This window comes from Pithys albifrons, chromosome 10, assembly GCF_047495875.1.
Source record: "Pithys albifrons albifrons isolate INPA30051 chromosome 10, PitAlb_v1, whole genome shotgun sequence".
Lineage (NCBI taxonomy): Eukaryota > Metazoa > Chordata > Aves > Passeriformes > Thamnophilidae > Pithys > Pithys albifrons.
Genome location: NC_092467.1, coordinates 17,183,455 through 17,206,982, shown reverse-complemented (window position 1 = coordinate 17,206,982; position 23,528 = coordinate 17,183,455). Strand labels below are relative to the sequence as shown.

Genomic DNA, 23,528 nt, shown 5'->3' with positions numbered 1-23,528 from the left:
AAAAAACCTGTATCCATTTAATTTAATCAGTAAAGAAATGGGTGCAGCACAGTCAACATGTAGACAAAATGCAGAGGCTAAAATGGCACTGTATGTGTCTATTCAAGATTTATAATTTTAGCAGCCTTGTTTTCTACAGATACAATGCTGGCAGTTTTTGTCTGAGTACAACATATAATGATCTAGATTCTGGATGTGAGGAACAAGACTGTGATCCTCTGCCTGTTGGAGTCCAAGCTGGTCTTTTGGGGAACTGCTAAAAGAAGCCAACAGGATTGTTTGTGCAGAATTGCACTGAACTGCTATCTGAGACACGGCCTGATGGACTATTCCTGGTGCTTCAGTATTACAAAAGAAATGCATGAAAATAATTAATCGATGTCATGAAACTACTGTGGTGTTGAACACATATTGCACGCAAACATAGTGAATGTTGACAATTAATTATTTCAGGTTTTATGACAGTACCTCTGTGATAATATTTCTGCAAATTCTTTAAGTCAGATATAGGAAGGAGAAGTCTGCACACTATAAACTGCCACAGAACTGAAGACTTGTCAAAACAAAATGAGCTATAAAAACAATAATATTCAGGCAACATCACTCTCATTAAACACCTGATGATGCCACAGGCATATTAGTGGGGAAATGCTCATGAGGCTCATGAGGAATTGGAATGGAAAAAAAATAAAACCCCTGCTCCTAAAACCGCTCACCAAGCTGTTTGTACATTCCGCCGCAGGCAGTTTCTTGAAAAAGATGGAGATGTGAATGGAGACAGGCAGTGACTATTAGATGCTGATGATGGTGAGGGCAAGCAGAACTGATGCTAGAGATTAAGGGCTGCATTTTGCTTTCAGTTATGTCTCGCCTGCCTCAACATTTCATAGTATTTAAATGAATGTGTTACATAAGGCATTTCTCCTGTCTACACCGCTCAGCAGCCATATTCTCCTCTCTGGTATGGACTGTCTTGGGAAACTTGCCAAGCTGTGACAGAGCAGTGCATAAAAGGAAATCATGCTCATAAGCTGGGGGTGGGGAGAGCTGCAGGTGAACAGACTCATGCAGCAATATATATGCAGTCTCCTGCCTCACAAAATGAGGGTTTAAATGAAATGGGTGGCACAATGCTTCTTTAAAAAGCTGCACAGGGCTGTTAAAGACCCCAAATCATCACATTCATTTGCTGCAGGGAGGGTGGGAGCACCGTGCAGCAGAATTGCTCAACACTGCACTGGCTGCTGCTTTGGAAGAACAAACAAGGATTTTCTCTTAAGATGCTAGAAAAGCCCCATCTAGTTTTTTGAGCCCATTTCTGCCAGATACTGAATACCTCCTTTATACTAAGGATCTTTTAATTAAAGACAGAGCAAAACAAGGGTGGGCACATCCTCTTGTAGGAGTAAGTTATTACCTGCCTCCTAGGACCTGTCTGTAAGGTTTGCCATTTTCTACAGAATTCAGGGGATGCACTCATTGCTAATATTAATTATTTTATTTATTAATAGTCAAGCTCTCAGGTGAAAAGCTGTTGGTTTTTCATCTCTATACCTCAAAGTGCTTTACAAAGGAGATCATTATCAACAAAAGAACACAGACAACTACATTTGGGCTTTGGCATGCAAAGAGCATCTCTGCCCTGGAAACAATCTCCAAATATTAAATGATTGGGGGCAGGTGAAGGGATTTTTAGCTAAAGTACAGTAACACAGACATCTACAGGGGGTTAGGCAACTCTGCACAATGCTGTGCCCAACTGGAAGATGTGGAGGTCAAGGAGACTCTGAGCTTGAAGTCTGTAACACTGGAGCAACCTCCAGGCATCTCCAGATCAGACAAGGATCCATTACTATGAGGTACTGGTGTGGATTACTGCACTGAGCACTTTTAACTGCTCTGTCTCTGAAGATTTACTGTCTTATCACCATCTTCAGTTGTTTTGGTAAAAGACAGGTAAAGAAATGTGTTTGGGTTGATAAATTTTTTGGCAGTTTTGCACTGCACAGACTAGGATTTTTCATCTTAATGACCTGCAGCTGAAACAGATGTTTTGTTTTAGTGTTTTAAAGCACTTCACAAAACTTAACACTAATTTATTCTTTCACAGTGCAGGAAAATAAAAGATGCTTGATATCGTTACTCACATAACAGAACAATGTGAAAAATGGAAACAGATGTTTCTCATTTAAGCATGAATGAGAAGCAAGTGAAAGAAAAAAGATGATGTAGTAGTAGTGATTAAGAGAAATATGATGGCTTGGTTAAGTCAAGGCAATTTCTTATGGATCTCCAGCGAGTCCCGGAAGATCTTTGTAACAGCGTGGTCCCTGATTCAGCAAGCACGTGGAAGTGCTTAACTCCAGCTGCGGACCTTGTCTCACATGCTTCATTTAGAATGTTTTTAAAAGTTGTGTAGCCAAATGCAGGCTTTACAGTTAGGAGTTGAGGGATCAACAGCATTGTTCCTGTAGACAATAAAACACTGCTTGTTTTCACAAACTACAGATATTCAAAATTTGAATATCAAAATAGAAATAAAGTCAAACTGAAAATACATTGTTCCTGGAACATGAGTAAGTGCTTTGATTTTCTGCAAGTGCAGACAGAGCATTGCAAAATCCAGAAAAAGCAACCAGGGACCCACTGAGAGCTCCAGCTTACCCCAAGTGTTGCAGCTCCTGGCAGAAGGGATTTGATCCACTTTGGCAACCGCCTCTCAACCAGAGACTGTCTCTGCAGAAGGAAAGGTCCAACTTCAGCTGCAGGGCCTTTCCCTGTAAAAATCTTTTGGGAACCTCCAGTGACGGAGTTTCACTGAGGGAAATGCAACCCTTTACCAATCCACCACTTAGAATAAAATTACTTGCAAAGGGATGCACTGAACCTGGGCAAGGGCTGTATGTAAGATGTCCCTCTTTTTCTGTGTCTGGCAGGATTTGGGTGCAGACAAAGAACTCTTCTCTCATTGTTGGTACTACTTTTTGTCTTAAGCCTGCCTTGGAAAGTGAAGGATCCAAGGCAGACCATGAGGCTTAGACAAGATTGTTCCCTCCCTCCCTCCCTCCTCCCTCCCTCCCTCTCTCCTTCCAGAGTAAAACCTAGGTGAGAGATGTGTCCCTGCCCCAGAGCCACTTCCCCACAGCTTCCACAGGCCCCCAAGGTGCCCCAGGGCTCCCACCTCTGTGGACGGCAGGACAACCCTATCCGGTGCTCACAGCTAGGAGTGAGGTGCAGAAGTTTTCTCCACCACAGGAGATCCTCCTGCCATTTCCATTTCATCAAATGCCTGCTTAGACAGTTTTCACTCTTTGTTACCCCAGAGAAGATGATCCTCTCTCAGCCTAACTGAATTATTTTTGGTCCATCTACAACACCATGTTCTGCCTCAACTGGCAGAAGTGTAGCTACTTCTGATGTTCCCAACAAGGAAGGAGGGCAAAAGAAATGTTCAGATTCCCCATGGATTACGGCACTGTTAAAAAAATTAAATCCTTTTGTTTTTAGACTGTACTGATCTATAGGAACCACTGGGCAGAAACATAGAGTAGTATAAAATTCCTTTTACAGAGGAATTCTTAGAAGGAAAAATTGAAAACTAAGCTTCAAATCCTCTTGTTTGAGTTTTAAAGACAACATTTCAGTTCTAGGAAACTGTCACTTTCCATTCAGCATTTTTAATATGAAAACAGTATTTCTGAAATTGTCACTAATTTCAGCATCATTGCCGAGAGAGATCTGGCCCTGTGTGCAGTCCACAGACTGTGCATGCAGAATTAATACTCTCGTTAACATTGCTATATGCAAATGATCCCAGGATGCAAAGAAAGATTTGTATTTCAGATTAATATTTTATGGGAATTTTGTGTGTACATGATAAATGAATAAATGGAGGGACACAAGGGGACATGAAGAACATGTGCATCATGTGTGAGAACTGCAATAATTCTTAAATGTTTGCAATGGCCAGAAGATGGTTAAGGAAACTTGTAATTACATAGGAGGAGAGAACAAGGGAAGATAAATGAGAGATCAAGGGAGTTGTTTCATGTTACAGTTTCTCCATCTGCAGAGCTCGCTTGAGAGGTTCTCCAGAACCTCCTGCCTCCATCCTTCCCACCCTATGTGCCTTCCAATGGCTACAGACTATCTTCCCTTTAATTCTGTCAATTCAACCATTTGCATGATCAGGCTTTAAACCAGCCCTTAATTACAACATGGAATCACACTCTTAGTCTACTTGGTCTTTCTTTCCTTTCCATATTGAAGGCCAGTACTATATAAAATCTCAGTCCTAATACAGTGCTGTGGATACAAAAAACAGGATGCCAGTGAGACTGAGAAGAGATTTCAGAATGTGGGGGCTAAAAAGGAGAGTTATGTGGAAAAACTGTTACTGATTTCCCACTGTTTAATCTTCTGGGTCACCCCTTCCCTACCTCTCCAGTTGTCCTTATTCCACTGAAATTTTATTGCTACTCTGGAATGACATGAAGCTCTCTCACACTAACTATAAGAAATGTAATACTGTATTTGTCCAAAAACCTACATGAGTAAAAGAAGATCCCTGAGGGGATATTATTAACTGCCTGCTACTTATCACTGATGGTTATTCTCTGAGACAACTCTCCTGTTTAATCTTTATGCTCTCGACAATAACCCTTCTCTCTTTTTGATTAAGTGTTTAATTTTCTTGAAAGATTTTCTCCGACTTTAGTTATTATTGAAGGGGATTTTAATTTTACCCCAACTCTTTAATGGCTAAATCTTGCATATCCACTATTTCAAATAGGGGTATTTCAGTTACTTTAAGTAAACAGTTCAAGGATTTGGTCTTGATAGGTAGCTGGAAAATTTCAAATCAAAACAAAATTGAAATGGCAGTTTCTTTTCCACTTCAGAATAGAGTTTTTAGTCTCCCTGAGTGACCTGTCAGTGTATTGGAATAAGAAATGGATACTGCTAGACTGCTACAGAGCATACTCCCATGTCAGCAGAGTTTCATCAGCATGAGTGGCAGCCCTGTATGGGAAATCAGTTAGCTGGTTATTTCATCTGCAGCTGATCAAAGATAAACAAGATAAAAAAAGACAAACAAAGGAAAGTGGTGATGTAGAATTAATTCTTACTTTCCTAGACTCCACAGGCAGTATTATTGCTAAATTTCCTCTAATTGTTTAAAGTAGAACTTTAAAGCATAAAAGGAGAGAAAAATAAAGGAAAAAAACCCAGAAGAGGTTCAGCAGAAAGCAAAGCCCAGAAACCCTTGAAACCTGCTTGCTTCTCCCTTCTCACACACATTCTCATCAATCCTTCCCCATTGTCACTGCATTCCGAAGCAGAGTGTAAGTCCAGATCACAGGTAAATATTTAATAACAGTTAGATTTAGAGCAGCCCACTGACCAGGGGAAAATTGCACCATAGGACTTAGAAGTCTTTTGGGGAGGCTTGTTTTGCTTTGTTATACTGGGCACTCCTGTTTCCAATGACCTTCTTGTCCATGATAATTACAATAGTTTACAATGGTCTTCTGTTCCTGGAGCCAGTAAGTTATTAGACTGGGCCTACAATTTTGTCTGTATTCCCAACATTGGCTTACTGTCTCCTCTTGTCTGATCTGCACATTTTTGAATGGAAGGACAGAGCCTCAGCCTGCTCCCTCCCTCCCATGCAGCCACTCTTATTTCCTGGTTCCCAGGATCAAAATGGGACCTTGGTACATCTTTCTTACAGCTTGAAGCAAGAAGTTCATTCACTTTTCTTCCTTGCCTCTTGACCACAATAACCCATCCTCACTGCTATCCTCCTTCCCATCACGGACTTGATCACAGGAGCTGTGCAGGACACAGCTGCTCCATGATCCAAAATTCAGGTGAGGAAAAGACTTAAGTGAAAGCAAGCAGGGCCAAATGCTAGTTAGCAGATACTAGAATATGCAGATCTAAAACTATGAATCTGAACCTTACATTTCCTAGTCTGTAAAAACAACGTCCAAATACTTCCCTACTTCTCAATAAAGTTACTAGGGTTAATAAATTAATGCTCATATAACATCATACTGTCAGAAAAATACTTTGCCTATATCAACATGTTTTCAAATATTTCAGTTGATGACAGAAAATAATTTTATAGATCGATATAACACAGACTATAAACAGTAGCTAATAACCTAAAGATGATCCCCTTAAGAATAATCTAATATTGCAAAACCTTACAAACTGACTTCATTTCCCCTGTTGCATTTCTGTTGAGGCATTTGGGCTCAGCAGCCCCATTTGCTTTCTCGGCATTCAACGCCAGAGTACACAACCATACAAGTGGAAAGAACACAGCAAGAGTGAGATATAATCACCAAAGAAAAGGAGCAACAGACTCAAGGAGAGCATGGTTCTCACAGCAGGTCAGCTGAAGTGGCAGCTGTGCATTTCTGGGCTAATACCAAGTGTCCACTGCCACCTCACAAGAGCATTGTGGCTTTAGATTTTATCCTGATTTGACTGAAATACATACAGATTTTCTAACAGTCCCTTTGCTTTTCAGAGAGTACTGGTTCTGCCCCAGCACAGGACAAACTCTCTCCAATACTTAATTTTTCTACCCTGAGAGTCAAACAAGAGATTTGTAGAAAATCTTTGCATGCTGTCCTTCACACTTGTGTTCGAATCTTCCCTGCTTAATGAGCCATGGACTGTTGCTCTGAAACAGAGGACATTAACAGCTAAGAAAAAATAAACCCCTGCAGATTAATCACCTGCCTTCTTCAGGGGCCCAAATGCAATCAGCAGACAGTGTGAAAGCAGAGTATCTCTGTGTACACTGCCTGGCTGATAAGAATATTAGCTGATCACTAAGCCTGGATTTGACAAGCATATAGCATGAGTCTTATTTTGTTGTTTATTTCAAATGAATACCAGAGGTCTCCAAATGTCACTATATTCACAGAGACTAACAATGTACAGCCATTTCATGATTCTCCTGGTATTCCCTGCTTCCCGTGCCAGTGAAATAGTATCTATTTAATGCTTCTTGATTTTAAAGTGAATGTTATATTGCTTTCTGAACAGCACTTAACTGCTAGGTATCATTTCTGAGTCCACCACACAGTAATCCTTGCAAAGACAAGGGCCTCAATTTATCTTGAGAACTACACTTTGCTAGAAACTGGTCATGGACTAAGGTTATTCCTGCTCCTTGGTAAATCACTAATAGTTTTATTATTACTTAGTCTGACCATGGCATTTTAGTGCAGGAAGGATGGTACAAAAAGGAAACATCATTAAGTGTTGGCTAAAAGGATGGCAAACCCATCAAATGCCCATTGCCAAATCTTGAACAGAGCACAGGCAGGACACAGTGATTAATTTTCTGGAAACACACAGAAAAGAAACAGCCAAACAACCAGCTGTGCTGTCAGCAAAACTTCCTCCATTCCACTGCAAAGTAAGCTCATAAAAGACAAATGGGATATGGCCGTAAACAGTTACACAGACCTTAACTGGTCCAATTTATGTAATGACAATATCCTTCCATCACCATAACCCACCTCTTCACCCCTGCCCATCCCAGCTCTTCATGGTTCAGGAGACTTTTTGAACAGAGTGATTCTAGCATAACATGAAGGAAATACCAGCTTTATCTTCTGATAATTTCTTACTCATCTCTTTTCTCTTGTTGGGTCAGATCTCAGTCTCACTAAATTCCTGATTTAGCCTATAAGCAGGTAACAGTTGAACCGTCATCCTCATTTCATGTCTCCCATGTTTCCATTTTTATAGCCCTTAGAGACTTTCAGGAGCTTACTGCTTTGATTGCCTTTACATTATCCTTCCTATAGGTCATGCAGGTCAGTGGCATACCTGGAATAAATTGAGACTGTTATTTCAACCATCAGTCACTCCTCAGCTGGAAGGCAGAGTCCTGTTAGCACAGAGACTGAAGTGCTGCAGAGCAAAGCAGTGGACAGCAGTGTCTTTGATGGTAACTGTGTGCTTCAGCTCCCACCTGTTAACAGGTATCCATGGGCACCGCTGTTCCCCTGGTTCTGCTTCCGTCTGAACATGTTTTGTTGCTATTGGAGCATTTCAGTAAACAGGACCCAGAGCAGTGTCCCTGGCTCTGTGAGTATGCAACACAGGCTAGATCCTCCTCAGATTAAAAGTCAAAAAAGCTGTGGCATTTTTCTGAGCTGAGGATTTGGCCTTATAGTATAAATGTTCCTCTGCCATCAAGGAGGACCCTTTCCAGGCAAGACACTGAATAGCATTTGATTAAGACTGCTGTGAGTGGAGTGTGCACAGCACCACAAATTCCCCAGAAATGGTCCTTTACAAAGAACCACCTGGATGCTACAAAAAGAGCCATGTGCAGAGATCCCACAAATACAACAGCACTCCAAACTGGACATCTTTGTAGCCCTTCAGTGTCTGCTGGGGTCACAAGCCCTGGAGCTGGGCACATTAATTCGCCACATCTTCAGAGGCAAAAACACTGCTGAGAGGGATGCAAGCATGATGACACATAAAGACTCTGTCTGGAGTATCCCAAACAAGCCTTGCCTTTCCTTTAGTGGCACATGAACAGTGCACACTACACGCTTTAAACAGGATTCAAATCACTTTTTCATTGCTACTAGAGCAAGTACTGCTGGAGATAAAAGCAACTGTCTCAGAAGAGCAGGTATGACATCTGGTACGTAGCACCAAAAATAAATCTTTAACTTCCTCTCATACCTGCCAAACCTGCTCCAAGGAAATAAGCCTGGGAAATATTACAAATACACACTTCTCTCTGATTTCAAAGGAAGAACTGACCTATTTTTTGTCTTTGCTCATTTTAAACATTTCCTATGAGAAGATCAGTTTGCTAAAACAATAGGCTATGTTTGGAATAACCACAGTCATAAAGAAAACTGCATGCATCTGAAAAGGGACAGTGGCCTGATGTTTGCATTAGAGGTAATTCACCAAATGCTGCTATTTATAGTGCAGCAGTGCCCTAGGGACCCAGTCATGCTCAGCACACCTACTCGGTACACACTATACAAACATGAAACCTGATAGTCTCTCCCCTGTAGTGTACTCATCATACCTGTGATTTATGGAAACTGGTTGGGTAATGACATATAATTTGGGAGTGGTCCTTTGTCAAATTATTTTTTCTGGTCATATTTGTGTAGTAAGTATTTTCCACATCCTTTCAGTAGCTGACCTGGCTTACAACAAGACAAAAGATTTATGTATTGGTGAAGATGACCTACTTAAATCAAGAACAATTAAAGACCCAGTTCCTATTTAAATGCTTGCATAAGGAACCACACACACACACAAATCAAACTGAAGATGCCGGGAAATGTTTCTCAGTGCTACAATTCTGGTCATACAGGAGGGTCTAAGGCAGGGGGAAACAAAAAAGGAAGTGCTTGTGATTCATTATTAGCAATGTAAATAGGACACATTTGGAAGCTGTCATCATTCTGATCGCTCATCTGCTTTTATTAGTCCTTGTTCTTTATTCTTATTGTCTCATTTTCTGCACTTGTCATTAAAGTTAGTTATGTTATAGGCATCTGTTTAGCATATTCTATATGAAAATGCAAATGGAGATGAAAAACCACCAGTAAAATATATGCAGCTTCTAAGTCATGTACATATTTGACTGTAGCATGTCAAATACAAAAGAATTATCACTTCATAAGTCTGCAGGTTCATTATGTGCATTACTTTTTTACCAGCAGATGGCAGTTTACTATTACTTCAAATAGGTTATTTTGTTAATGTCAGATGTTTTAAAGTACTAAGTGGTTTGTAAAAAGGTCTGAGCTCATTTCAAAGCTAATTTTTAACTGAATTTCCTTCTGCATCCTCCCCTCTAGAAAACAACCAGGACCAAACTACTTGCTTCAGTTTACAGTCCTTCTGTTGACTAAAGCTAAACACTATCTACACAGTTACCTGAGAGTAAGTTCACTCAGCACCAGTGGGTATTATCCAGCCTCACTGCTGCTACTAGTCTCTTAAGGATCCCTTTTACTTCCCAATCACCAGTCTATGCTTGGGAAATTGCACACAATGTTATTAACACCAGCAGCAGGGGCAACAAGAGGGATGTGACTCTATACAAAGTGGTTTATTTACTTCTGTGTTGCTTTGAAACTGCCTGAATTTTAGGTAACGAAGAGTTAAAACTACCATCCAGGCAATGCTGGCTACCTCCTGCACTGCCATTGAGGAGGGCCAAGGGCACAGGAAGTCTGTGCCAGGAGATGCAGCCTGCAGGGGCTTTCAGAACTCCTGCTGCTGCCCAAGGCCATCCTGTAACCCAATCAGAGCTGCAAGTATGAGCCCATCTGGCCCTGTGTAACACAGGGCTGAGAATGAGAGCTTTCCTAGTGAGACACTCCAGCAGGGAGCACAAGCAAAATAAAGGGATGCGTCCATCGGTCCAACGCTGGTTTAACACATGGGCACAGATTTACCCTAGGCATCAATTGACATGTATAGACCTCACAGGCACAGAAGTGCCATCTACATCCTAAAACCAAGCACTGGGAAGAGACTCATGCACCAAGAGCCTTGCTCTTCACTGACTGTGGTGCCATTGCTCATCTTCCCTTCCTGCCTCAAAAACTCTGTCCTTTGTGTCAATACTGGCATTCAGATCACCCTGGTGAGGCAATGTGGTAGCTCACAGCTGGATCTGTTCCCATGCACAGGTCCTTTCAAGTCCTGCAACTTTCACATTTGTGTGCCTTGCACTCTAATACTGAAATGGCAGACAAGGGATCCAGAGATCACTTCGCATCTGTTTAAGTACTAAACAAAGTTAAAAGTTCCAAAACAAAGAGTACTGATACACACCACTCTGCAACCTATCTTGGGAATGCAGTGTTTTCTTTTACAAGCAGTCCCACTAGCCTCTTTTTAATGCTCTGCAGAGAGACACAAATTCACTGGTGGTATTAAATTAGATGTGGAAAACAACAGAGACAGTGGATGCATAATACAAGTGGGAAAGAGAGATGAAAAACACTGGAATGAGAAAGGAAACGTAGTAACATTTGGGAAAAATGGGACAGCACTGTAGTGGGGGGAACAATAGGACACACGTATACATGGTATCAGGCACAGACTGACCAGGGGAGATCAAAAATATGCCAATAGGAACAGCTCAGCAATAAGAAGGGAACTAACAGGTTTTTTCCTCTCCAATGTTGAAGACTCCTGAAGATGCAGCACCCTGGATACCCATTGTGGTGAAGTCCTCATGGGTAGAGCTATAAAATAACATCGACACAGTTTCAACGCCTTTTGTTGGAACAAGTAGCAAATGGAAGTATTTAAGAATCACAATTCCTAAATGATCGTATCACCAGAAAACACATGCTGATCAACCTTTCTTCCTTTATGTGGACAACAGCATAAGCAAAGCAGACGTCCATGTGAATCTGACATCATCCTATTCACTTTTGTTTCCATCTGAGAAATACTTTAGATAACATTCAAAATAGGTTTAACATCAGTTATTGCCCTCTTTGATTATTGCATTCCTAAGAAAATGGACTTCAAAATTGTATTTTCCAGTTGAAGATTAAAGAGCTACTTCCAGGCTGCCTACCTGCTTTAATAAAGTAAGATTCCATCTAGTATCAAAAGCTGAACATTAATATAGACAACATTTACTGCCATCTTAGTAAGTGTTAGCAGGAAACATTTAGCATTCCCATTACTTTCCCACCCTAACCTCACCTACTCATGTTGAAAAGCAAACTGGACTTCTAATACCCACATGCCACCTTCATCTTGCACTCAGGGATACCTGCCATGGTTGGACCCCAGCTTTTCTGCTCTGTTTCACAAAGTGAAAGCAGGTTTGTGCCTCAGGGCACAAAGAGGGCAGCTTTTCACGCCTGCAATGCACAGGTACCCCACTGACCTTCTAAGCAGCCTGCTCATTCTCTAGGGAGGCTGCTGTGAACAGCAGAGAAAACTGCTGGCTCACCACATGGCCAACATGCAAACAGCAGCCATCACATTTGAAACTCTGGGACTGGAAAACAACACTCACTACAGAGTGAAAGGCAAGAAGGGAAACTTTTAATTGCACATCAGCAAGTATTTCTTATAGACACATCACCTTCATACTGCATGCAGGGTCACAGCACTTCCCTATGACTCCCACATACACTCCCAGAAACAGGGGCGGAGGGAAGAGGGAGAGAGGAGACAACTCTCAGCAAGGGGTAGAGCTGTGCCCTTTCAATCTCGCTTTGCAGAGAGCCATGAACAGATTAGCTCCTGGCCCTGTTGCTGGCGGAAACAGAGGGAAAATCTCACACCCTGATGAGAATCCAGAGCAAAACTATGCCGTGTGGATTTTGTCTGATATGACATTGCCTAAATCACATCTGATTGCTACACAATGCAGGATGAAGAACCTCTTAATTCCTCAGAATCTGTCCCAAAGGCTGAGCACTCTTAATGCTCCTAATTTTGTGCACTGAGTCATATGGAATCAGCTGCAGGACTCAGCCTAGGTTTGCCACACGACCTCCAGCGCACTGCACTGGGAAGAAGGATGAGTTGCAATCTGAGCCTAAAGCCATGGTGTGCATTCCCTTCCTCCACTTTCCCCAGGCTTTACACCTAAAGAAAAGCAGGAACTAGGTGATTTATTGTTAGCACCTTCTATTTTTTTTAATTTCCTATCAGGGCACAAAGAAGCCATAATGCTGAAAAACTACATTATCTTTGTGTTCAGATTTTCCACCTCCCTGTGTGACTCACCATGCCAAAATCTCTGCTATTTTAGTAATGTAGAAAGCAAGAGATGAAGGCTCAAAACCTGCAATTTTGTCTAGAATATGCAGCAAAAAGAGACTAATTAGAATATAATATTTATGAGCTATGTTCCTCTAACATGATTCCTTCTGCCCCAAAGTATCCCTGTAGTGTCACTCAGAAGGGGTGAGGGGAAGTCTCTTAATAGAGAAACATAGCAGAGTCCCATGTGGGGAGCAGCACAGGGTGGAGCCTGACAGCACTTGGCCCTACAGAGATGCTGGACTGCAGGACAGGGACAGCAGAGCCCACAGACAGGAGAGCTTCAAGACAATAAATACCTGGTGGCTGAGAGCTGGTGTAGCTGCAACAACCAAGAAAGGTTTGTCTTCATCTGCTGAGCAGGGCTGTGGGCTCCTTCCCGGCGCAGGCGGACGTGGGTGCGTCACGTGCAGCAGTGTCCCTGGAGCCCCGCTTCCTGCAGCGTGCTCTGCAGAGGGCAGCAGCTCAGACAGCGCAGGAACTGGAGCCAGCAGGGAGAAAAAGCCTGTCTTACAACATGTCTTACTGTGAGGATGTCCCTGAACAACATCCTTGCCTTTGCCCGTTGGTTTCTGGGTAGAACTAAGTCCTAGAAATGAGTGTCCCAAACCTAGCACCACAAAACGGAGCTTCCACATAACTGGATGCTTTAAAAAGTTGCCCCACAATGTTATAACTAAGCCAGGAATTAAACAAGTGGCAGAAATTCGGGATTTGGCTGTGTGTATATAGGAGGCTATGGCCCATCAGAAGTCAAGGGATCACTAAAACCAGGAACAAAGCAAGGCCTGAGCCCCTACAGAACAGAAAATACCCTCAAATGAAGCAAACAGCTAAAAAAAAGAACTATTAGAATTTATGCCCTTTCACCTCCTAACAGTATGTAAACACATTAACAACAAATTTAGATAGAACTGTTGGTTTTGTGGCAAGTTTTCTCTAAGAACTTGTGGTTTTAGTCCAGCATCTGAGGAGATCTTCAGACAAGCTCCATACTGCCACATACCCTCCAGTTCTTGGCTGGGGGGTGTGGGCCAAACACAAGACCAATTCTTCAGCCAAGACTCCTCTACTATGGCAAATATAATGAATTAAGAATACACTGACTATGTCAGTGGGTCCTATAAATGAGAAGCATTGCAAGGGTTAATAACAAAAGAAATGGCAAGATATACTGTGTTTCACTTACAGCTTGTATACTGAAAGTAAGGATCCTTACCCAGGAGTGACTTTTACTCAATGGAACTCAAATTTTAAGTAAATGCAAATAGCCTACACTGAAAATGCGAAAAATAAACAAAGTATCATTTAATTTAATTTGAGCGCCCAAGCAAGTCATTCACAAGTCTGTTTAATGTTTAGAAAGAAAAAGCCTTAGTTCAGTCTCTACAAATGACTTCAGCTACTTCTGTGACTTTCCATCTCTTGAGGATAATCTACTCCTAATAAGGACAATTGCTCAGATTTATTACCCCACTGAGGTCTTGTTAAAGATCTAACAAAAATCCTATTTAAATGAAAAGGACAATAGAACCTTTAAAGTCAGTGTAGAGTTTAATTAAAACCTGAAACAGAATCAATGTCTTTATGCATTAGAAAAGCAAAAACAGATTTCAAAGCTGTTAAACTACATGTAATTGGCATAAAGTACCCATTGAGCCAAAGTAAAAAAAACAAAAAAAAAAGCAGAGTATCATATGGAAATTGGAGTCTATTAATAAATAACAAACCTGATACATGTGCATAGCACCATATTTTTGCATGAATTTTTTTTATTTGCCTAATTTGCTAAGCATATCTTAGAGCAAACATGAGACACTCTAGCTGTTAAGTTGAACAAATCCAAAAGGGACAAAAAGACTGATTGAAATCAATGCATTAACATGCACCAGCATTTAAAAACGTTTCATAACGTTCCCAAAGAGAGCGTGTAAACTGCAGAAGTCTCGGTGCAAAACTGCTGTAATCTGTGTTCCCATGTAGTCATTATTCATACATGGGAGTATACAGTTCCTACAGTCATTTTTCATGCATGAATAGTTTAAAACCCAAAATCACTGACATAAATACACAAGGGAGACCCCTCTTTTGAAAGTTAACATCTCAAGAACTCTGGAAAGGCATATCAAGCGAGATACCAGTCCATGTGCTGCCACATCTCTCTGGTAGGGACGGATCTGTGGGCAGCCCCGCTGTGACCGCAGGCACACCCAAACCTTCCCCAGCCGCACAGTCACCACCACCCACATGGTCCCGAGCTGCAGGGTCAAACCCAGAAAGGTCTAGACAGGACCGAGCAGAGCAAAGCCAAGTCTTAACACTTCTCTCTTCCCCCCACCGGCATGCAACTGGGGCCGGCATCTAGGGAAGCGAAGTCGGCCCAAAAGCTGCTTTGGGCATGCAGTTTCCTTTTCAGGAGAAAATAAATTCTGAGACAAAAAAAAAAATCCCATAACCTATTTCTGCATTAAGGAACTTTTCCTACATGACGAAGGGTGATGGGCCGGCTGGGAGTGGACAGACACACAGATGGGGCTCGGTGCAGAGAACTGCACACGCAGCAGCAGCTGAACATGGATGGTGCTCCAGCCCGGCCGTCCCCTCTGACTGCCCCACCTTGCACCCGTACTAAGGCAGAACAGTCAGGAGGGAACTGCAGTGCTGGGGTGGGTCACACGACTCCCTCGCCTGGAAAAATCCCGAAAGGATGAAATGCCACCTTCACTCTGCTGCAAGTCAGTCCCTTGTTAACGTTTTAATCAATTTTGTTAGAGCACATTGGAAGGCCATAGAAGTGGCCATCTTACTTAGGCTTCTCTCCATTTAAAATTGCATCTCTTGCCTATGTATAGTCGGCGCCTTTGCTTCAAAATTGCGTTTTTGCACGATTGTTCAGTATTTAGGGCTCCCGTTCTCAAGGCCAGACACACGTGCCCGAAGCAAGGCCGGCTGGTCCCTGCCGGCGGGTTTGTGTCACCCGCCAGCACTGCCGAGACCCGGGAGCCCTTCGGACAAGCACCGTGCACACGCCACGGGGCGGGTGCGGCACAAGCCATGCGATCCCTCGGACTCACCTTACACCCGGGGCCAGCACCGAGGGGAGCGCGGTAACACGGCTGTCACCGGCTAAGGCTCCCCCAGTGCGGCACCCCGCGGGGAAATGGCCGAGCCCCCGAAGCCCCCGGGGTCGGCCAGGCCGCGGGAACGAGCCCTCGGGCACAGCCCCGCCGTGTCCCCGGGCGCGGCGCCGCGGCCGCGGGAACGAGCGCTCGCCCCGCGCGGCAGATGCGCGATGGTTCAGCGCGCCCCGGGCCGGAGGCGGCGGGCGCGGGAACGGAGAGGAAATGTCCGATGTGAGGCCTGTGTGAACGACATATTAGAACACTCAGTGTGCAGTGCATCCTGGGGGTTGTATTCCTCAATGACCTTTTTAAAGAAATATGTTCTGAAATCTCTTGTCAGAGTCTGTGGGAGGGCACAGCTGTTTACAGATGTTAGTCAGTACTTAGAATTATATTACCCATTCCATCTGGTAGCAAACACCTCCTCATTTCCCATTGCATCCACACAGGGGCTGGAAATGTAAATTTCGTGCTGCTCTCTTTTTAGCTCTTTCACTAGAGATACAAACCCTCGCACAGTTCCAAGGCAGTGAGGAAGGCTGTGAAGCTGGGATGAAATCCTGGAGCATCCTAAGCACTTTCAACCACCTCTATAGCTAACAAGCAGAACTATATCTTGGTGAGTTACGACTAAGCTCCAAATAAAAAAATTCAGTTGAAAATACATCAATAGCTGCCAATGGCATTTTCAAGCAGGATTTAGGACCTCTGTTTCACGAATGTTATGTAGTTCACTTGTTGTATACATGAAACAAAGGCTATTTTCCAATTCAAGAATGAGTGAAATACAACCATGGAAGGTAACATTTTAGGCTGCTTTGCTCTTTGCACACATGCACTTTTTTCTAGCAAGAACAGCACTGCCAAGAGATAAGAGACAGGCTCCTCAGAAGGAAGGGGGATGGTGGTGGTGTGGAAATTACTCACATTCGTTTTAACTAATTTCACATAAACCACCTTACAGAGCAACTGGACTGACACAACAGCTGAGTGGCACAGGGCAGGAGTGGAGCTCAGCAGCATCAACAAGCTTTTCTGCCAGAACATGCTTAACACAGAACTACACTTCGTGAGTATTTTCATTACTGATTAGGTTCCCAGGTCTTCACAAGCACATTCCAGTCATAGTAACTTTCAGAAATATCTGTCCAGTCAGCACAACCTTGTCTAGCAGTAGAAAAGATGGCATCTGCATAAAGATTGTCTGCAGGGGACCAAGTACAAATGGCAGTGAAGGTGAGGAATGTCCCTAACTTAACATTGCTCCAGGAGCCTCAGTGTTTCATGTAAGCAAGAGGTGGTTCCTAAAGCTGTGCCTCTGAAGGAGGCAATATGTTGTGCAGCATTTTTCCCTTGGCTTTTTTTTTTTAGTTACAAGATGTCCCAAATTAAAAGTCTTAGAACAGATGCCCCACTCACACATTAAAAGTTATGGGAGGGAATTTTTCATAAAAACATATCTATCAGAGGTTTCTTTAGTAAACTTAGCCTGTTGGGGTAATGGATTGTTGTCCTTATTCTGGGGGACATTGCTCTCAGGAGGCTGATGGTGGACATGTGGCTGCTCTGTGTGCCTTCTGTAATCCAGAGCCCTGGGACTCTCCTTGCAGGCCTGTATCATAATGTTTCTGACACCACCTCTGCTTATGGCTGCAGGCACAGATTTTCAGCAAATACTTACACAGCTACAGCACCTGACACAGTATCAGCCCAGCACTCCCCAATATAAAGGGTATGGAGGAATACAGATAAAGTATTCAACTTCCTTCTGTGCAACATCCCATTCCAGGAAAAGAACCAATTTCTCACAGGGCTTAAGTAAGCAAAAGGTGTGGCCTACAATTAACTGGGACACAAATACAAACATTTTTATAATTACCTCAATGGAGAGGTAAATGTTTCAGCACTAACACCTGAAAGCTTGAAATCATGTGACACATTTTAAAATTAGACTCAGAGTGACTATATATTTTCCTCAGAGTGAGGAAAATATACAGCTACTTTAGAAAGTGTTAATGCAGATTAAATCCAGTCAATAGCAGAAGTCAGAGTTACTCATAAATTCTTCTGGTCACCAGATCTGCTCTTCCAGAAGAAAAGCACTTTAAGAATGCAACAGATGCTTTGCTTTTGAGCACACTCCAGCGGATCTCAGTAGATCTCATGTACACCTGAGCGAGTAGTGACTGAGTGAACAGGCCTGTCCCACATCTGTTACAACTTACCCACTTGCAGGACCAGCACTCAGGATTCATCTCTGTAAAGCTAAAACCAACCTAACAAAACCAGAAAGAAGCGAGGTTTAAGAGTAGTTAGCTCTTTTTCATCGTATCCACAAGGACCTTGAATTAGCAATTGCATTTAGGTAAGTGCTTTTACTTTTGACAAGCACACCCACAGAATCCAGATTTCTAAAGGCAGGTATTATGAGAATGGCAGGATAGAATTGTTCTTTAAGTCATGAGAATTCTGATCTGTTGGAGAGCTAGATTAAATAAAAGAGCTTGAAAATTAGTCTTCCCATTGTGTCTCTGCAGGGTACATATTTCTTTCCAGTCTTCCAAAATGAACATTTCCAAAACGGTTCCCAGAGCACCACAGACACCACTCAGCCTGCTCTAGGAAACTTTTCTTTCTTCTGTCACTTCTAAAGCTTGGTTCCTTCCCACAAGCAAAATCCTAGCTGCTCCATGACACTGCTTACAAGACCTTAGTCATTACATTTCTCTTCTCTACTTGACTTGAGAACATCAGGTGTCCCACCGCTGAGCACTGCTCAGTTCCTCTCAGAGGAGGAGACATCTGCTCCTTCTCCCCAGTAACCCAGAACCCTGGAGGAAAACGGGTGCCCTCCCTGTAGCCTTCTTCACACCTGCAAAAGTCGCAGCAAGAGTATAACAGGCAAGTACTCCTGCAATGACCGAACTGTTCACCACCCACACAAGCAGGAAAAAGGATGGACATGAGGAACAACGGAGGAGGAACTTGGATTTTAATTTGAGACAATCCTTTTGTTTACACACACTGTAGAAAAGTCAAGTTTTCTTGAGCATAGTTGTTTTTTAAAAAGCAGGAGGCTCAAAATTCAGAGACGCTCAAGTGCATGAAGCATAAACATGCTTTTTGTGTTTTATTAAGCAAGCTGTTTCTACTGTCACTATGATTGGTCCTATCTGAGTGTCTCCATTCCCCAGTTATTCACTAGTTCTGTGTGAACATGCACATGCGGATACACCCATCTACTAAAATGAAATGCAACAAAGTCTCTACCCAACTTTGGATCTGCTTAAACTGACAGTAAAGTCACATGACACTAGGAAGTGCCTTTAAGTATTCTTTAAAAATACTATTAAATGAAACAATAAAATTAGAAAAAAATTACAGCAGGTCCTATGAGTGGTTCAGATAAGAACTTAAAATAATACTCCATTCTTTTCAGGTTAGCACTTGTTTTGCACTGCATTTAAATACTGAAAAATGCTGGCAGGAAAAATACATGTTATTCTAGTGTTTCTGTAGGCACCATAAGACAGACATTCTGCAGCAAAACTTCTGCCAAGGTAGACTCTGGTGACAGAATGCATTTAGAAATGATGGCAAGATGATGGCACAGTAAGTGCCCTTCTTTTGAAGGGCTGTACATGTCTGTTAGAAATATCTCTTTTTTTCATATGCATGTGGAATATTAGACACTCCTCACACAGAATAACCATCTCCCAAAACATGTCAGCAGAGTATTTACTACCAAATCCAGAAGGAGTTTGTGATTCTAACACTGTCCCCATTAATGAGAAAAATGTCATCATACAAAAGCTCTTTTATTTTTTTTCCTTCTTATCAAATTTTTCAAACAGCTGATAACTAGCTTTTATAGATTGGAGAGTCAGATAGAATTCTGAATCTATTATTTTACTCAAACCCCAGGGGTCAACTTATCACCTGAAAACCATTTTACATGGACAATTTGACTTTCATGTGGAGTGTCAGAACATACCCTAGATGGAAATCTAAAATAAATTATATGGAATACTGCCTTCCTTGTGCTGAAATTTATTGGTCCCACACTACAATAATTTTGAAAATTGTATCCCTTAAGCTACAGTGCTGAGATACTATTAACTGCTTGAACTGAAAGAGCAGGTCTGATTGGCTGCTATAAAGTCTATGGACAGAGACTAATTTCTATTGAACCACATGCTTATCTGAAGCTGTTTTCCACCATTCCAAGATGCCAACTTTATTTTCTTTCAGGATACTGCCCATTTTTTTTACCATCATCCTCAGTATAATGTCACTTCAGTAAAACCATTCCAGAAGCTAAGAATGCGTCTAAGCTTCTACTAATATGGTTGCCTGAGACAATCACACCCAAGAGAGAGAAGGAGAGAGATCCACTTGTACAAGTTTATATTCCTAACTAATCAAGCCTCCAGTCTCCAAAATGCATCTCCGGGAAATATAAAAGATAAACAGATCTGTTTCATGACTGACACTTTCTTAATCTCTTCTACTGCCATACTTTTGAAATAAAATTATTTTATAATGTGCTGGTGCTGATGTAAAAGGCCAATGCACTTTTTCATATTTCAGTGCAATTTTTAGAAACCAAACTGATATCAGAGCCTAAAATCTTTATAATTGAGGAAATACTGAAAATGTTAATGATCTAGCGGCTTGGTGACTATTCTTTGAGTAGAAATTCCCAACTAGACAGAAAAACCTTCTCTAGGCATAACACTTAAGGCAGAAAAATGGAGCTCTCAGATAAAAGAAGTTGATTTCCTGCACCAAGAAACCTAACAGGTCTGCACTATAATAGCAAAAATATTACACCACAACCAGAAAAACCTCAAGTTCCTAGTTATAAACTGTTCTTTCTCATTTTCATTCAGATAAATTAATAGCCTTTACAAACTGAAAGAAAATACTAAAAAGGAAGTTGTGATCGGCACAAACAAGTTTCCAGACAGCACTACTTTCACTTTTTCACTGTCAAGCTTTTGAAGAGGCATTTAGACTAATGGCAACTCACTGTCGTAAATCAACCACTCCAAGAACCTGTCATTTCTGGCAATGGTATTCAACTTACCTCGGACTTTGCCAGGCAGGACTTTGAAATCCAAGGTGTGGCAGGTCTCTTCCAAACCTTTCATTGCCTGGCTCTCCAACATCTTTCTTTTATGTCAGGATGTATCTAAGAAGCAGCAAGAGCCTGTCAGTAAATGAACACTTGTCATGAATGAGTGGTTTGGCTGCTTAGTGAAACACCATCAAACGTATTGGCAAAACAGGATTTAATATGAATTTGTGAAAATATGGCTATACTGAGTTCTGTGGCAAGGTTCACTCTATTACTTACTACACAGATTAAAGCATACAAAGGAAGATCAGATTAGAAGCAATTTGGAATGATTTACACAGAAGCTGGCAATGCAAAAGGGCATAAGGGTGTAAAGGATATGGATGTAAAGATGAGAGTGCAAAAGTCACAGGGGTCTCTTCTACAGAGCTTGGCTTTGCTGGTGTCTAAGCCTAGTATATGTATTGATGCCAAAGCCATGTCAAATAGTGTATCATCTAAGTTCAGCAATTAGATGACTACTGCATTGAAGATAGTTCATTATTGAAGTCATCTAGAGTTAAACTTCTATGGAAATAAAAATAACATTTTAGAGAACTTGTGCAGCGAGCTGGAACAACTGGGATAAAACAGCATATATAGATTTAACTTTGAAACACTTGCTTTTTGTTTTGGCCAAGCATCTCAGTTGGTCAGTGGTGGCCTATGTCAAGGTAGAAATTTTAGAAACATAAACTTAATCAAAACAATAACCTGAGAAAACTATTTGAGACAGTAAAAGTAATATCCATGTCTACTTTAATTACATCCTACCATTTATTCAAGTGACTAGAGCAAGTTAGCAGGTCTTTTTCTCACTTACTCAAACAACAGGTATTGTCTCACATCACAAATTTCACAGTACTGAAGATAAGGAAAAGTGTCAAGTTTGGAGTTTTCTACTTTTACTGATAAGTATTCTAAGCACTTTTAAGTGTTTAAACTGTTGAGATAAATGTTTTTAAATCTATTTCTATAGATTATAGCTTAATTAACTAAAAAAAAAGAAATTCATAATTTCATAGTAGATATGATTGATAAAGCTCAAATCCAGCTGGAAGTTGGATCAGGTATCAATATGCAGCAGCTTAAAAAAAGTTACACAAACTGACCTTAATATGTGTGAATATCAGGTTTCCACTGTAGAAATATATATTTTTCAATATCCTTTTCTGAGCAGAAATCATGTAATTTATATGCAAATCAGACTATATTCTGCGGCTGATTCTTCTGTGCTAAAGCCATGGGAATTACTTGCACTTAATAAAGCCTCATAAATAGGCTTTGCCTCTAAATAGGTGGGGGAACAGCAAATATATCATGGCCATTTACAGTTACAAGCATCTTCTTATTTTGAAAGTTACATGCATCCTTTAATAGGAAGTTTCACAGTTACAAAAGAAACAAGGTTTCATTTATATAAACAAAATATCCTTACAGCCCTCAAAACAAAATGTTTTGCCTTATTCCCTATGCTCATCTATCTAAAGCATAGAAATTGCCATCTCACATCAATCAGAAAGACAGTCTGTTTCATCATTACATGCTGGCTCCAAGCAGTGTATGCTAAATACAGGAACAAAATCCTAGTTATTCCATCTAGGCACTCTTATTATATCTGAAAGGACATATACCTTCTTTATACAAAGTATGTTCACCCAGTGTCATCTACTTCATTTCTGCAAAATATTAACACATTTTCACACACCTCCAATTAGGTGCCTCCAAGTCCTGGCACAGTGAAATCACCCATTTAAAAAGCACAGGAGGACAGATTCAGGATTACTCAAAGCACAGCCCACAAGACCAGACTGAAAGTGCAGCATTTGACTGTGGCATGTAACATACTAAAACTAACTGGAAAACAACTCTCCCTCACTGGCATAAACTGTCTGAATTGGGACTCTGGCTGAGAGCAGGGCATGCAGTGCAGACTGGGAGTTAACAGCAGCAGAGCTTTTCCAGTCAGGTCACAACCAGTGGGAATAGCAACAGGACCAGCACTGCCTAAAGAAAGGCAATAAAAAGGGTCACAAGGGCCTCTATTGCTTACAAAGCTGAAACGCCTGTCAAGAGCGCTGGAAGACCAAGAGTTAGAACACTGGGAGAAAAGTGAAGGCTTAAACCGCTACAATTTAATCTCACACAAGTTTCAAGAACAAACACAAGAAGCATGGTTCAGCCAGGTTGGCAGTTAGCTGACCTGTGGCAGCCAATAACTCCTTGCCCTTTTCCTATCTGATTGTTTTCAGTCAAGTTGATCTTCATCCCTGAAAACACCATATGTGCCTCAGTTTATTCTCATGTAAGTCTTCCATAAATTCAATGTGTTGTTACCCCCTGCCAGAAGTGAATTTTGCCCTGACTAGTACCTTCTTTTCTATTTTCTTGTTAAGCAAAGGAGCTAGGAAAAAAAACAAGTATTCATGGATCTCATTTCAGGGATAAAGTTTAAAGATTCTGGCAGT

The 23,528-nt window shown here is 41.6% G+C and overlaps 1 protein-coding gene across 2 annotated transcripts in view; it reads right to left on the bottom strand.

Moving 5' to 3' along the window:
* Positions 1–21,123, bottom strand: part of ZNF644 (zinc finger protein 644) — a 78,301-nt gene extending 57,178 nt beyond the window's left edge. Inside the window, exons 1-2 of one of the 2 annotated variants that reach the window (XM_071565518.1) lie at positions 21,031–21,123; positions 13,119–13,300 (exon numbers count right to left, since the gene is read on the bottom strand). The gene's annotated coding sequence lies outside the window, so the exon portion shown is untranslated. Of the gene's footprint in view, positions 1–13,118; positions 13,301–15,893; positions 16,179–21,030 lie in introns of those variants that run through there. The other variant, XM_071565517.1, reaches the window with a different exon arrangement.
* Between the last annotated feature and the right edge of the window lie 2,405 nt (positions 21,124–23,528).